Source organism: Schistocerca serialis, chromosome 5 (assembly GCF_023864345.2).
Source record: "Schistocerca serialis cubense isolate TAMUIC-IGC-003099 chromosome 5, iqSchSeri2.2, whole genome shotgun sequence".
Classification (NCBI taxonomy): domain Eukaryota; kingdom Metazoa; phylum Arthropoda; class Insecta; order Orthoptera; family Acrididae; genus Schistocerca; species Schistocerca serialis.
Window position 1 is genome coordinate 521,710,984 of NC_064642.1, and position 17,264 is coordinate 521,728,247.

Sequence of the window (17,264 nt, forward strand, 5' to 3'; positions counted from 1 at the left end):
GAGGAGGAATGCCTTTCTTGAAACTCAAATTGTTAATTGATTGGTGACTCCATGTTGTCTTGTGCACTACGACCAGATAACAGGTATACTTGAAAAAAGAGACAGCACTGGTCGTATATTTTTTACTATTGCAAAATCGATTTTCTGTCACTGAGTGACCATCTTCAGTGCTATATTGTATAACTTAAATTGGGATGCACTGTTGTCACTAAGCTTACGGCAATCACTCTATAGAGTCTATGTGATTGCCGTAAGCTTAGTGACAACAGTGCATCCCAATTTAAGTTATACAATATAGCACTGAAGATGGTCACCCAGTGACAGAAAATCGATTTTGCAATAGTAAAAAATATACGACCAATGCTGTCTCTTTTTTCAAGTATATCAAATTGTTAAATTGATTAGATCGTAATAGATAGTGATGAACCACACATTCTGTACCAGAAGAGCATGCTCCAGATCCACCATATTAAACTGTAATACTAACTAACCAGATGATTTTTTAACTTCCCTCTGTTTAATTTCGCTGACACCAGATTACGTCTAGATTCACTATTTCATTTTCCATTCCCCCTGCAGGTCCAGGGATTAGAATAGGTCCAAGGTTTCCCTGCCTGTCGTAAGAGGCGACTAAAAGGAGTGTCACACATTTTGGTCCCCTGTAGGGTTTGACCTCCATTCTTCCAATTTTTTCCAAAGAGCGAGCCAATTGGGGAAGGACACCTTACATGGTGCATTGTTTCCATCATGCGCTGAGACCTCTCGCATCCTTCGTCGATGTGGATCTGCACTTCCGCCCTTCCTCCAGGTGTTGGGTAAGGTCACCCTCCCGGGTGTGTTTTCCTCCATCCACTGTGCAGTATCATTTTCTGCACACATTGCTAAAGGACTTCTTTGCACCCCATCCAGCCTGGTAGACAGTCCATTAAGGTGGGGCCACCATGTACCCTGTTGGTTGTAGCCACCTGACCACACAGGGATCGCTCTGCTGATGCCTGCGCCATTAACACCCCACGTATGCCAAGGAGTACCGTATTTACTCGAATCTAAGCCGCACCTGAAAAATGAGACTCGAAATAAAGGAAAAAAAATTTCCCGAATCTAAGCCGCACCTGTAATTTTAGACTCGAAATTCAAGGGGAGAGAAAAGTTTTAGGCCGCACCTCCAAATTGAAACAAAGTTGGTCCATTGTAATATGAGACACAATTTAGGTCGAATGAATGACGATACAGTTACAGTAGTTTGGTTCGATTCATAAGCATAGCAGTTAAGCTTTACCAGGTAGCCATTGCTATGCGGCAGATGCTCCGTCCGTATTTATTCGGGTACCCTCCCTTTTTCACGTGCTTCGTCTGGTTTGAATCGATTGCTTAGTTTGCTTCGATCTGATAATTGCCGTTTTCTTTGTTATAGGTGTTTACGTCACTCTTAAGCTGAAAATGCATTACTGTGCTGTGTCATGCATTGTTTGTCGCATTCTGATAGCGCGTGTTTACGGCCTGTCGCGGCTCGCGGCATGGCTTGCTTTTGTGCGCGCTACCGCCGCTTACAAAAACAAGAGGAATCGTCTCATCAGCGAAACAATGGCAAGAGACTGCTATTTGTTGTTACTTACACTGCTGCTTTCTTTGATAATGATCAACAAGAACCAAATAATAGACTGCGTACGATAGAACATGTTCTGAACGAGAGTTAGGTGAAAAATTTTCTCCGTTTGAAAATCTTTGTGGCCGCTTCTTTAGTACATCAAATTCTGTACAGAAATTAGTCATCTTAGGTTTAAAAATCTAGTCAGTTGCCGTGCTTCATTTCTGACTGTATCACTATTAGGCATAAGAATAATACGATATAAACATGACATGATGTGTGTATTCTTCCGCATTTGCTGTTGTCTCACTCTAGTTTCGTAGCTTATTAGGCAGACAGGATTTAGATGAGATAGCAGCAAACATGAAAAATACTTGGCAAAGTGTTTATATTTTTATGGTGAAGAGAATACTGCATGTGATTCACATTTCATCGGGTCCCTATTAGCAACCGTGTCTTCTCACAGGTAGGAAAAAATTGAGAACGTAGAGTTGGCCATATTGACAAACATCCCAAACAGTCTTGCCAGTCGGATTTTTGTAGTACATTGAAATTCTGCTACATTCGAAGATGAACAATACGGAATTTGTATTTACTTCGTTGGATAATGTATGAAAATGCAGTGGTCGAAACTCGGGGCGGAGAAAAAAGCTCGTCTTGCACCCCGTTTTTTTTTTTACTGGCGCAGAGGTTTTGGTGCCAGTGTTTATCTTTGTGCCTACAAAGCTTGCCTGTGTAGCGCTACATATATTCGACGGCAGAAGTTAGTTGTGGCGGCAGCTACCAACATTTTTCAGAACTTCCACTTGCTTTGCACTCGATTCTAAGCCGCAGCCGTTTTTTTGGATTACAAAAACCGAAAAAAAGTGCGGCTTAGATTCGAGTAAATACGGTAGATGCCCGTCACCCTGTGGCATTGGGACTCCCAGCAATGGCCATTGGCCATCGTGCCAGATTGGCCTTTGCTGTGGCTTGGTGGCATCCGTGGGGAGGTCCCCTGGTTGGCAGCGAAGCTCATTCACCCCGGTACATCATATGTACGAAAGTTGATGGGGAATGTGTTGTCAATGAAACCTCAGTTTTTTGTGGAGAATTTAGAGGACAAGTGTGGGGAGATGGAAGTCTTGTCCAAAATGCGGTCAGGGTCGGTTTTGCCCAATACAGCATCCTCTGCCCAGTAATGGGCACTACTGGCCTGTGAAGCTGAGGGATGTTTCTATTTCAGTCACGCCCCATAAGATCTTAAATATGGTCCAGGGTAATGTATTTCAGAGGGACCTTCTTTTGCAGTCTTGACAATGAGCTGCGTGCCAATTTAGAGCGGTGAGGTGTCCATTTCGTCTGACACGTCCACCTGGGTCCGAGGGATAATCAGGTTGCTACCAGTGGCCTTTAAGGGTGGCACATTACCCAACAAGGTCAAGGTGATGGTCTACCACTGTGACGTAAAGCCATATATCCCTCCCCCGATGCAGTGCTTTAGGTGCTCGAAGTTCGGCCGTATGTCTTCCTGCTGTACTTCCAGCGTCACCTGTCGGTATTGTGAACGTCCTTCACATCCCAATACTCCATGTGCCCCGCCTCCTATCTGTGTCAACTGCAGAGAGCACCATTCGCCTTGCTCACCAGACTGCAGGATTCTCCAGAAAGAAAGAAAACTAATGGAATACAAGCCCCTGGACCAACTGGCCTACACTGAGGCTAAGAGAAAATGTGAGAGGCTACATCCTGTGCAACGTACTCCACTGCCACGACAACGGTTCTACCATCTTCCGTTCCGCCACATTCAGTTGGCTCTCAGAGCCATCAGACTCCACCTGCCCTCTTGAAGGTGGGGGGCACTTCTATCCCTGTTGGTCCTGCACAACCTACTTAAAGAGCAACCCCCCCCCCCCCCCCCCCCGCACCATCAGGTACGTCAGTCCCCACTTCTCAGCCAGAGAAGCGTAGGTCTTCTTTGGCTCCATTTGCCAGGAAGGGATACCTTGGGTCTCTCCCTTCCCAGGTTCCTACCAGTGGCAAAGCTGACACCCGCCAGTGGCTGAAGCAACCACAGGTAGCTGGTCATAGGGCTTCACAGTCCTCCTCAGTCCCTGAGACTGAATCAGTGAAGCCCTCCCAGCCGGAAAAACTTAAGGAGCAGTGAGAGAAACCTAAAAAGAAAAAGACCCCCAAGAACAAAGGCACTGTGGTGGCATCCACACCACCACTACCTACAAGCTCTGCGTCTGAGGATGAGGTGGCAATTCTGGTGTCCACTAAGGACCTAGATATTGCTAGGCCCTTAGACACCATGTATGTCGATCACACAGGTACTCATCTGGTGGCAGCAGGTGACCCTGAGGTAGTGACCAGTTCCCCATCTTCCTGTCACTCCCCCAGCGTCATGCCCATGGAAACCTACCCAGATGGGCTTTAAACAAGCTGAATCTCCTCCACATGATGCCATTGATGTTGTCATTGAGCAGGTCACTTGAATGAGTGTTCCATGCCTTCCCAGTCTCACGATCACGTAATCCTGCAGTGAAATTGCGGCGGTTTTTTCCGCCACCTGGTGGAGCTAAGGCAGTTGTTACGCTTTACACCTGCTTTCTGCATTGCCCTCCAGGAAACCTGGTTCCCGGCAATGCGGACCCCTGCCCTCCGTGGCTATAGGGGATATTACAGTAACTGTAGCGACCATAATAGTGTCAGGTGGAGTTTGCGTTTGTCCCGAACTCAGTACGTAGTGAACCTGTGCCCCTTCAAACCCATCTTGAAGCTGTGGCTGCCAGGATAAGGACGACACAGGAAATAACTGTCTGCAGTGTATATCTTACTCCAGATGGTGCAGTGCCCCTGAATGTATTGGCTGCACTGATTGATCAACTCCCTAAATCTTTTGAATTTTTTGGAGATTTTAATGCACATAATGTCTTGTGGTGTGGTGCCATGCTTACTGGTCGAGGTAGGGAGGTCGAAAATTTACTGTCACAACTCGACCTTGACCTCGACGTCGATCTCTGCTTCTTAAATACAGGTGCCCTCACACATTTCAGTGTGGCACATGGCACATATTCGGCCATTGATCTCTCGGTTTGCAGTCCTGGCCTTCTCCCATCTATCCACTGGAGAGCACATGATGACCTGTGTGGTAGTGACCAGTTCCCCGTCTTCCTGTCACTCCCCCGGCATCATGCCCACAGACACCTATCCAGATGGGCTTGAAACAAGCTGAATCTCCACCACATGATGCCATTGATGTGGTTGTTGAGCAGGTCACTACATTGATTGTTCCTGCGGCGGAAAACACAATCCCTCATTCTTTAGGGTGCCCCTGGCGAAAGACAGTCCCTTGGTGGATGCTGGGAGTCACTAAGGCAATTAAAGAGCGTCGGCAAGCTCTAAAGTGACATAAGTGGCACCCTTCCCATCAGAAACAGGAGTGTTGGGATGGGTATGTGTCAATCATTGGGTGCCATACATCACCTTCCCAAGTCTGGACGAAGATCAGACATCTTTTTGGATACCAGACCCCAACAGGTGTCCCTGGCATTAACATCAATGGTGTGTTATCTAACGATGCAAATGCAATTGCCGAGCACTTTATTGAGCGTTATGCTCGAGCCTCTGTGTTGGGGAACTATGCCCAAGCTTTCGCACCCTCAAACGGCGGATGGAAAGGAAAGTCCTCTCGTTAACTACACACCACAGTGCACCCTATAACGTCCCATTTACAGAGTGGGAACTCCTCAGCACCCTTGCACATTGCCCTGACACAGCTCCTGGGCCGCTTTGGATCAACAGTCAGATGATTAAACATCTCTTGTCTGACCACAAGCGACATCTTCTCATCATCTGCAACTGGATCTGGTGTGATGCCTCCTTTCCATCGCAATGGCTGGACGGCACCATCATTCCGGTGCTCAATTCCGGTCAAAACCCGCTTGATGTGAATCGTTACTGGCCCATCAGCCTCACCAACTTTCTTTGTAAGCTGCTGGAACAAATGGTGTCGGCAATTGGGTTGGGTCCTGGAGTCATGTGGCCTACTGGCTCCATGTCAGGGCTGATTCCGCCAGGGTCACTCTACCATTGATAATCTTGTGTCCCTTGAGTCTGCCATTCGAACAGCCTTTTCCAGATAGCAGCATTTGATTGCTGTCTTTTTTGACTTACGTAAAGCATACGAAACGACCTGGCAACACCATATCCTTGCCACATTGTATGAGTGGGGTCTCCGGACCCTGCTCCTGATTTTTATCCAAAAATTCCTGTCACTCCATACTTTCGGTGTCCAAGTCGGTGCCTCCCATAGTTCTTCCCTATTCAGTAGAATGGCATTTTGCAGGGCTCAGTATTGAGTGTCTCTCTATTTTTAGTGGCTATTAATGGTCTAGCAGCAGCTGTAGGGCTGAGAGTCTCACCTTCTCTGTATGCGGATGACTTCTACATTTTGTACTGCTTCTCCAGTACTGGTGTTGCTGAGTGGCACCTACCGGAAGCCATTCACAAGTCACAGTCATGGGCTCTAGCCAACGGATCCCAGTTTTCAGCTGTGAAGTCATGTGTCATGCACTTCTGTTGCCGTTGCACCATTCATCCAGAACCAGAACTTTACCTTAAAGACGATCCATTCACTGTAGTGGAGACATATTGATTCTTAGGACTGATTTTCAACACCCGATTGACTTGTCTACCACACCTTCGTCAGCTTAAGCGAAGTGCTGGCAGCACTTCAATGTCCTCCACTGCCTGAGCAACACCGACTGGGGGCGCAGATCACTCAATGCTGCTGCAGCTCTACAGAGCCTTTGTTCAATCCCGCTGTGACTATAGGAGTCTGGTTTACAGTTCGGCAATGCCCTCAGTGTTGCATTCACTCGACCTAGTGCACCACTGGCGGCCCAGGTCATGGCATAAGATTGCGGTTCACATCTGGTCCCTTCTGTCTGAACTGGAGTCCTTCCCATTACCACCTCTCCTGGAGATCCATTCATGTACACCGCCATGGTGTATACCTATGCCACAGATTCTTCTGGACCTTTCGCATGGCCCTAAGGACTCCGTTAACCCTGCGGCTCTCCACTATCACTTCCTCTCGATTCTCAACATATACCGGAGCGATGAAGTGCTTTACACTGACGGCTCGATGGCTAATGGTCATGTAGGCTTTGCATATGTTCACGGAGGACATATTGAACAGCTCTCCTGGCCATAAGGCTGCAGTGTTTTCACTGCAGAACTGGCGGCCATATCTTGTGATCTTGAGCACATTTGCTCGTGCCTTGGCATGTCATTTCTCCTATGTACTGACTCCTTGAGCAGCCTACAAGCTATCGACCAGTGTTACCCTCGTTGTCCTTTGGTGGCATCCATTCAGGAGTCCATCTATGCCCTGGAACAGTCCCACTGTTCAATGGTGTTTGTGTGGATCCCAGGACGCTTTGGAATCCCAGGCAACAAACTTGCCGACAGGCTGGCCAAACAGGCTACGCGGAAACCGCTTCTGGAGATAGGCATATGCAAAACTGACCTGTGCTCTGTCTTACACCGCAGGATTTTTCGGCTTTGGGAGACAGAATGGCATAACAGTACACACAACAAACCGCATGTCATTAAGGAGACTACGAATGTGTGGAAGTCTCCCATGCAGTCCTCCTGCAGGGAATCTGTTGTCCTCTGCCGCATTGGCCATACAAGGCTAACGCATTGTTACCTCTTGCGTCACGAGGACCCATCTCGGTGTCGCTGTGGCTCACAAATGATGGTCGTCCACCTCTTGCTGGACTGCCCACTTTTAGCCACTCTGCGGCGGACTTTCAACTTTCCCAGCACCCTACCTTCAGTGTTGGGCGACAATGCCTCAACAGCATCTTTAGTTTTACATTTTACTTGTTAGAGTGGGTTTTATCATTTGATCTAAGGTTTAGCGCATGTCCTTTGTCCCTCTGTGTCCTGCACCCTAGTGCTTTCAGGGTGGAGGTTTTAATGTGTTACAGAGTGGCTCGCTTCACCTTTTTACTCTCATGATCAGTCAGCCACGGCAGTCTGCTCCCTTGTTATCTCTTCTAAGTGTTTCGTGTGTGTCTCAGTGGTTTTCTTGTCTGATTTTGTCTATTTTAATGTTTGTTGCCCTTCTGTCATTCTTGTGGTTTTCTCTTTTCTTCCAGCTGTGTTTTGTATGTCTCGATTATTTTACTCCCACCTTTGTGGAATTATTTTAATCAGAATGAGGGACCAGTGACCTAGAAGTTTGGTCACTCCCCCCCTCTTTTAAACCACCCAACCAATCGTTTCCATTTTCAGATTTTATGGCTTCCATACTACATTCAGACGTCTGAATGGGATTTGTTATGGTTAGGAAGGTAGGTAGGGCAAAAACTGAGTTACTGTGAACAGTTTTGTGACAGGATTGTACTGTTCTCCAACAACTATAGTTCAGTCACAAGCTGATGTCACAAGGAAATGGTGATTACGTAGAGTGAATACACGAGGGAATTGAAAGGTTAACTCAGTGTGTTTAGAGAAGTGAAACTCTAGTAATCAGGGAAAACTGGAACTCCATACTAGGAAATGAATGAAAGTGGGGTTACAAGTAAATATAGACTCAGAAATAGAAATGAGAGAGGAGAACGCCTCTATGATTTCTGCATTAAATGTTGGCTTGTTGTTGTTGTTGCTGTTGTTGTTGTTGTGGTCTCCAGTCCTGAGACTGGTTTGATGCAGCTGTCCATGCTACTCTATCCTGTGCAAGCTTCCTCATCTCCCAATGCTTACTGCAACCTACATCCTTCTGAATCTGCTTAGTGTTTTCATCTCTTGGTCTCCCTCTACTATTTTTACTCTCCTCACTGCCCTCCAATGCTAATTTTGTGATCCCTTGATGCCTCAGAACATGTCCCACCAACCGGTCCCTTCTTCCTGTCAAGTTGTGCCACAAACTCCTCTTCTCCCCAATTATATTCAGTGCCGCCTCATTAGTTATGTGATCTACCCACCTAATCTTCGGCATTCTTCTGTAGCACCACATTTTGAAAGGTTCTAGCCTCTTCTTGTCCAAACTATTTATCATCCATGTTTCACTTCCATACATGGCTACACTTCATACAAATACTTTCAGAAACGACTTCCTGACACTTAAATCTATAATCGATGTTAACAAATTTCTCTTCTTCAGAAACAATTTTCTTGCCATTGCCAGTCTACATTTTATATCCCCTCTACTTCGAACATCATCAGTTATTTTGCTCCCCAAATAGCAAAACTCCTTTACTACTTTAAGTGTCTCATTTCCTAATCTAATTCCCTCAGCATCACGTAACTTAATTAGACTACATTCCATTATCCTTATTTTGCTTTTGTTGATGTTCATCCTGTATCCTCCTTTGAAGACACTGTCCATTCCGTTCAGCTGCTCTTCCAGGTCCTTTGCTGTCTCTGTCAGAATTACAATGTCATCAGCAAACCACGGAGTTTTTATTTCTTCTCCGTGGATTTTAATTCCTACTCCGAATTTTTCTTTCGTTTCCTTTATTGCTTGCTCAATATACAAATTGAATAACATCGACGAGAGGCTACAACCCTGTTTCACTCCCTTCCCAACCACTGCTTCCCTTTCATGTCCCTCGACGCTTATAGCTGCCATCTGGTTTCTGTACAAATTGTAAATAGCCTTTCGTTCCCTGTATTTTAACCCTGCCACCTTTAGTATTTGAAAGAGAGTATTCCAGTCAACATTGTCAAAAGCTTTCTCTAAGTCTACAAATGCTATAAACATAGGTTTGCCTTTCCTTAATCTTTCTTCTAAGATAAGTCATAAGGTCAGTTTTGCCTCACGTGTTCCAACATTTCTACGGAATTCAAACTGATCTTCCCCGAGGTCAGCTTCTACCAGTTTTTCCATTCGTCTGTAAAGAATTTGCGTTAGTATTTTGCAGCTGTGACTTATTAAACTGATAGTCCGGTAATTTTCACATCTGTCGGCACCTGCTTTCTTTGGGATTGGAATTTTTATGTTCTTCTTGAAGTCTGAGGGTATGTAGCCTATCTCATACATCTTGCTCACCAGGTGGTAGAGTTTTGTCATGACTGGCTCTCCCAAGGCCGTCAGTAGTTCTAGTGGAATGTTGTCTACTCCCGGGGCCTTGTTTCGACTCAGGTCTTTCAGTGCTCTGTCAAACTCTTCACGCAGAATCATATCTCACATTTCATCTTCATCTAAATCCTCTTCCATTTCCATAATATTGTTCTCAAGTACGTCGCCCTTGTATACACCCTCTATACACTCCTTCCACCTTTCTGCTTTCTCTTCTTTGCTTAGAACTGGGTTTCCATCTGAGCTCTTGATATTCATACAAGTGGTTCTCTTTTCTCCAAAGGTCTCTTTAATTTTCCTGTAGGCAGTATCTATCTTATCCCTAGTGAGATAAGCCTCTACATCCTTACATTTGTCCTCTAGCCATCCCTGCTTAGCCATTTTGCACTTCCTGTCAATCTCATTTTTGAGACGTTTGTATTCCTTTTTGCCTGCTTCATTTACTGCATTTTTATATTTTCTCCTTTCATCAATTAAATTCAATATATCTTCTGTTACCCAAGGATTTCTACTAGCCTTCGTCTTTTTACCTACTTGATCCTCTGCTGCCTTCACTACTACATCCCTCAAAGCTACCCATTCTTTCTGTACTGTATTTCTTTCCCCCATTCCTGCCAATGGTTCCCTTATGCTCTCGCTGAAACTCTGTACAACCTCTGGTTTAGTCAATTTATCCAGGTCCCATCTCCTTAAATTCCCACCTTTTTGCAGTTTCTTCAGTTTTAATCTACAGTTCATAACCAATAGATTGTGGCCAGAGTCGACATCTGCCCCTGGAAATGTCTTACAATTTAAAACCTGGTTCCTAAATCTCTGTCTTACCATTATATAATCTATCTGATACCTTCTAGCATCTCCAGGATTCTTCCATGTATACAACCGTCTTTTATGGTTCTTAAACCAAGTGTTAGCTATGATTATGTTCTGCTCTGTGCAAAATTGTACCAGATGGCTTCCTCTTTCATTTCTTACCCCCAATCCATATTCACCCACTATGTTTCCTTCCCTCCCTTTTCCTACTCTCGAATTCCAGTCACCCATGACTATTAAATTTTCGTCTCCCTTCACTACCTGAATAATTTCTTTTATCTCATCATGCATTTCATCAGTTTCTTCATCATCTGCAGAGCTAGTTGGCATATAAACTTATACTACTGTAGTGGGCGTGGGCTTCGTGTCTATCTTGGCCACAATAATGCGTTCACTATGCTCTTTGTAGTAGTTTCCCCGCACTCCTGTTTTTTTATTCATTATTAAACCTACTCCTGCATTACCCCTATTTGATTTTGTATTTATAACTCTGTATTCACCTGACCAAATGTCTTGTTCCTCCTGCCACCGAACTTTGCTAATTCTCACTATATCTTACTTTAACCTATCCGTTTCCCTTTTTAAATTTTCTAACCTACCTGCCCGATTAAGGGATCTGACATCCCACGCTCCGATCCGTAGAACGCCAGTTTTCTTTCTCCTGATAACGGCGTCCTCCTGAGTAGTCCCCGCCCGGAGATCTGAATGGGGGACTATTTTACCTCTGGAATATTTTACCCAAGAGGACGCCATCATCATTTAACCTGTATGGTTAAAGCTGCATGCCCTCGGGAAAAATTACGGCTGTAGTTTCCCCTTGCTTTCAGCCGTTCACAGTACCAGCGCAGCAAGGCAGTTTTGGTTACAGGGCCAGATCAGTGATTTTCACATCTGTCAACACCTGCTTTCCTTGGGATTGGAATTATTATATTCTTCTTGAAGTTTGAGGGAATTTTGCCTGCCTCATACATCTTGCTCACCAGACGGTAGAGTTTCGTCAGGGATGGCTCTCCCAAGGCTATCAGTAGTTCTAATGGAATGTTGTCTACTCCTAGGGCCTTGTTTCGACTTAGAACTATCAGTGCTCTGTCAAACTCTTCAAATAGATCATATCTCCCATTTCATCTGCCGTCCCAAGTGGCCAAGCGGTTCTAGGCGCTACAGTCTGGAACTGCGCGACCGCCACGGTCGCAGGTTCGAATCCTGCCCCGGGCAAGGATGTGTGTGATGTCCTTAGGTTAGTTAGGTTTAAGTAGTTCTAAGTTCTAGGGGACTGATGACCTCAGAAGTCCCATAGTGCTCAGAGCCAATTTTTCCCCATTTCATCTTCATCTTCTTCCATTTCTGTAATATTGCCCTCAAGTATATCGCCGTTGTATAGACCCTCTATATACTCCATCCACCTTTCTGCCTTCCCTTCTTTGCTTAGAACTGGTTTCTCATCTGAGCTCTTGATATTCATGCAAGTGGTTCTCTTTCCTCCAAAGGTCTCTTTAATTTCCTGTAGGCAGTATCTAACTTACCCCTAGTGATATATGTCTCTACATCTTTACATTTGTCCTCTAGCCATTCCTGTTTAGCCAATTTGCACTTCCTGTTGATCTCATTTTTGAGGCTTTTGTGTTCCTTTGTGCGTGCTTCATTTACTGCATCTTTATATTTTCTGTTTTTGGCAGTTAAATTCAATATCTCTTCTTTTACCCAAGGATTTCTAGTAGTCCTCGTCTTTTTACATGCTCAATCCTATGCTGCCTTCACTATTTCATCTTTCAAAGCTCCCCGTTCTTCTTCTACTGTATTTCTTTCCCTCATTCTTGTCAAACATTCCCTAATGCTCTCTCTGAAACTCTCTACAACCTCTGGTTCCGTTAGTGTATCCAGATCCCATCTCCTTAAATTCCCCCCTTTTTGCAGTTTCATTAGTTTTAATCTACAGTTCATAATCAATCAATCAATCGTGGCCGTAGTCCACATCTGCCCCTGGAAATGTCTTGGTTCCTGGATCTCTGTCTTACCGTTACATAATCTACCTGAAACCTTCCAGTGTCTCCAGGCCTCTTCTTTCGTGATTCGCAAACCAAGTGTTACCTATGATTAAGTTATGCCCTTTGCAAAATTCCAGCAGATGGCTTCTTCTTTCATACCATGCCGCCATTTCATATTCGCCTACTACCTTTTCTTCTCTTCCTTTTCATACTATCGAATTCCAATCCCCCCATGACTACTAAATTTTTGTCTCCCGTCATTATCTGAATAATTTCTTTTATTGTATCATACATTTCTTCAATCTCTTCATCTGCAGAGCTATTTGGCATCTAAACTTGTACTACTGTGGTAGGCATGGGCTTCATGTCTATCTTGGCTACAATAATGTGTTCACTATGCCGTTTGTAGTAGCTTACCTGCACTCCTATTTTTTTATTCATTATTAAACCTAATCTTGCTCTACCCTAATATGATTTTGTATTTATAACACTGTATTCACCTGACCAAAGTCTTGCTCCTCCTGCCACCGAACGTCACTAATTCCCACCGTATTAATATATCCATTTCCCTTTTTAAATTTTCTAACCTACCTGCCCGATTATGGTATCTGACATTCTACGCTCTGATCCGTAGAACGCCAGTTTTGTTTCTGCTGATAATGATGTCCTCCTTAGTAGGAGATCTGAATGGGGGCTATTTTTCCTCCGAAATATTTTACTCAAGAGGACGCCATCATCATTTAACTGTACAGTAAAACTGCATGCCCTCGGAAGGAATTAAGGCTGTAGTTTCCCGTTGCTTTCAGTCATTGGCAGTACCAGCACAGCAAGGCTGTTTTTGTTAATGTTACAAGGCCAGATCAGTCAATCATCCAGACTGTTGCCCCTGCACCTACTAAAACGGCTGCTGCCACTCTTCAGGAACCATACATTTGTCTGGCATCTCAGCAGATACCTCTCCATTGCGGTTGCACCTACGGTATGGCTATCTGTATCACTGAGGCACACAAGTCTCCCCACCACCAACAAGGTCCATGGCTCATGGGAGAAGATCTGGCTATTATGGATTATAAAGTTGGTTACTGGTTTTCATATGTATTTCTTGTATGTTTTTTGGAATATGAAACATTTTCTTCAGATATCATTTTGTACTCCGATGGCTCCGATGTTATAGTTTGGTTGTGAGTTGGCAAAGCGTATGAATGTGAGCGGAAAATAACTGCTAGTGGTGACAGACTGATCTGTAGCACAGCCCGAGGTAGAAGTGAGGTTGACATGTTACATTTTGTTGTGAGGCGGTTGAAGTCAGCAAATGTGACTGAAGAAAAACTGGCTGTAGTGACAGCTGATCTGTAGTGTAGCCCAATAATTGTTTCAAAAATTTTGTAGGGTATTTTCAAAAACCCCATTTTAAATTTTAAAGATTGTTCTGTTGTATGAATCAGCAGTCTGCACTATCTATTTCATTTCCCTGCCATGTTATTTCGTATACTCCACATCAGGAAAACGTTTATCGAACATCATTTTCTTATTGGTTCCACCATCTTGTCTAATCATCTAACTTTTCATTCATCATGTTCATTTTCCATCATTCATCATGCAAACAGTTACCAACTGTGGAATGCAAGGGAAAAGCTCAAAAACATAAGTGCACATTTACATAAAATGAAAGCTGAGGGAGAAATTTTTAAACATTGTTGAAAATTATTAGTATCACATCTGAAGGCTGCTCCACATATATGTCACTGCGCAGCTGAAAATTTTCTCCACCAGGGGACATTACAAATGGGTGCAGAAAAAAATATGAAGAAATCAAAAACGAAGTAGATGGTTTGAAAGGCACCTTCATTGTATAGAAAAAACAAAAAACTTTCAGAGGAATTAAAAACAAAGATGTTAAGATAAAGAGTGCAAAAGAAATTCCATTCTTAAACAGCAAGAGGGAAAGTAGAAGTAGCACATTTCTGGTGTCTGTGAGTGGAGAAACTGCCTGCTGAATTGATAGAAAATTGTAATTCAGCAGCACCACCAATCACCACTTTCATACATTGATTTAGTTTTGCATAAATTATTACCCAGTCCTTCTAAATGTCATGTGTTGCGTGGCACCACAATCTTGGTAGCAAGTGTTTTCTCTGTCAGACTGCAGATTTATGTCATTTATGTTGGCTACAGGAAATTCAACAGTGACATATGCTTTTCTTTTGAAACCTTTTGATTCTTTGCTGTCTTTCACTTGTGCATTTCTGCCTAATGTTGCATTTGGACATTTCCTGTCAAAGTGACTCTCCTGTTTGCAGTTGTTGCATGAATAATTGTGTTTACAATATGCTGAATAATTACCACATGATATTTACCTGCACTGTTTATTTACATGCCTGTTTTTGCCACATTTGAAACGTTTAACTGTAGACTTTTCCTGCTGACTTGCTTTGAAAAGATATTTATTTTGTTTTGAGTTGAAAGCATTTCGGGACATATTTGACTGTTCTATCTTTTCACAGACAAAGACTTTCAAATAATGTGTTGAGATTTTTGTTGGATGCTGCTACATTACCCCACGCGGTACAGAAGTGGTTAAGTTTTGGTGCTAACATTTTGAGAATTCGTGATATAATCCACCTGTTTCACAGCTTTACCTTCTGCCACTAAATCTTCCGCATATTCTTGAATATGCATACAGTTCTGCACAGCTGACTTACTAGTATCATATTTGTAAATCCCGTATTACACGATGCGCCTAAACCTTACACCTATGCACCAGCACCCATAACGTGCACACCTGTAAATACAGACTAGTTCACTGCCGACCTATTACACCATCCATGTAGAATGTACCTAGTGCGCATGCGCAGCAGCAGATGATACGCACGAAAAGAAAATAGAACTGTCTGATGTCTTGTAAAGTCATTCGTTCTACCGCCGGCAACTCAAGGGGGACTGTATGATATACTGGAACATCGTATGTTCAGATTATTTCTATGTGCTCAAGGTTTAATAAGAAATTATTTTTTACCATTATTAATTAAGTAATTGTTTCTCTATTATGTAGGTTAGTACTGTTCTGAATTAGAGACTCAACAGTTTTGTATTGTGACACTTGGTTACACAGGTATGTGTATAGCGAAATTTACATTTATACAGCATATTGCACATGGAGGACCCACTCATTTTTGGAACTATTGCCCTGGCAGTGACTGTAAATCTTCGGATTAGGTCAGAACGGTGACGAAAACGAAAAGTCAGATGTTGTTGAGTTCAACCCTGACTGAAAAGAAAGGACACAGGTAGGGGAATATATTCACTATTAATGAAAGAACTGAGGCCCGAAGATCCACAAGAATTTTGGAACTTCGTTAGGATGGACATGACCTGTTTTGAGAAGCTGCTGTCTGTGATAGAAAATGGAATCAGAAAGTGTGACACAGTCATGATGGAGGCTATCTCACCTTCTCGAAAGTAAGAATTAAATCATATGTTTATACATTTTGTGATCATACCAGCCTAGATCACTGATAAAATACTGGTAAACACCCTGTTATGTTGTAGGCTGGTTGTAACATTACATTTCCTGGCGAATGGGGAATCTTTTACAAGTCTTGGCTTTTAGCCACAAAATAGCACAGCCCACCATTTCAAAAGTTGTTGTGGATGTATGCACTGCAGTTTGCAGCAATACTTAAAAGGTGTGCTTGTGATATTTTTCCAAGTTTTGAACATATGGTTTATAAGTGCTACTCGGAGTTTTTCAGTCCTCGCCTATCAAACTGAGCGAAACTGCACAGACTTTGTTGCCTATCACTGTCAGTTTCTCTTTTCTGACATGCTGAAATAAACAAGAGATGCAATCAAAACAAACATGAACTTTCGTAAGCTAAGGCATTATGATACAAATCGAAAATCACCGTGTGGCATTATAGGCTTATTACTCAGAAAGAAACAATTGCCGACATATTGTATTATGATGCAGCGAGTAACACATGCACCCTTCCTCACTGTATGCCTGAATTAAAACACTTAACGCCTCTTTGCTCCATTTCATTTTTAGAATACGGAATAATCAATAGAAATAATGCTTTCACAAACAGCTGATATAAAAGAAAGTCTGCTGGCAAAAAAAGTTTTTACTCTGCATCTATGAAAACCTACTTACTGGGAAAAAAAGAAGAAAAAGACCGCAAAAAAACCTCAACACGAAAATCTGAAATGAGCTAATATCCACCAAGCAGTAAGCAAATAACAAGCAGAAAACACTGCGGTAGCCCCTTCTGCACATGCATGAGTTATCGCTGCCTAGTGCGCATGCACGGATTGATGGCAGTTTAGAACTACTCTCTATTCTGGCACACAGATAATGTGTCTGCTAATTTTCGTAGTTTCATTCGTTCTACTGCTAGATGGCTGTCGCACTAGACCAGTACCGTTTGTGGCGAATCGTCATGTAATACTCGCTTAACTAAAGAAATTTCTCTGCAAACCTTCGATCGTTGAATCTGGTTTGTTACCTTATAGCATTTCTAATTTTTTAAACATTTGACTAGCAGACTTACAATTTGCTTTTTTCTTGGCTATATTGCTGCTGACATTCAAACCTATAAAAATTTGTGCCCCATAATCTTTCTCAACCCAAGACTTTACATTTAGTACAGTTCTCCTCCTATCAGTTTAACTTGCTGCCCAGTTGCTACTGAGTAAAACTTTTTCGACTTTAATGTTATGTATAGTTTAAATCACCAAGAGACGTAGTTGAGATTTCCATAATGATACTCCAAAAAAGATCCAATTGTGACTTAATAGAATCCAT

At 43.2% G+C, this 17,264-nt stretch overlaps 1 protein-coding gene across 1 annotated transcript in view; it reads left to right on the top strand.

The window, feature by feature from the left end:
* LOC126480705 (exosome RNA helicase MTR4) overlaps positions 1-17,264 on the top strand; it is a 98,407-nt gene that overhangs the window by 23,521 nt on the left and 57,622 nt on the right. The gene's annotated exons all lie outside the window — the stretch shown is intronic.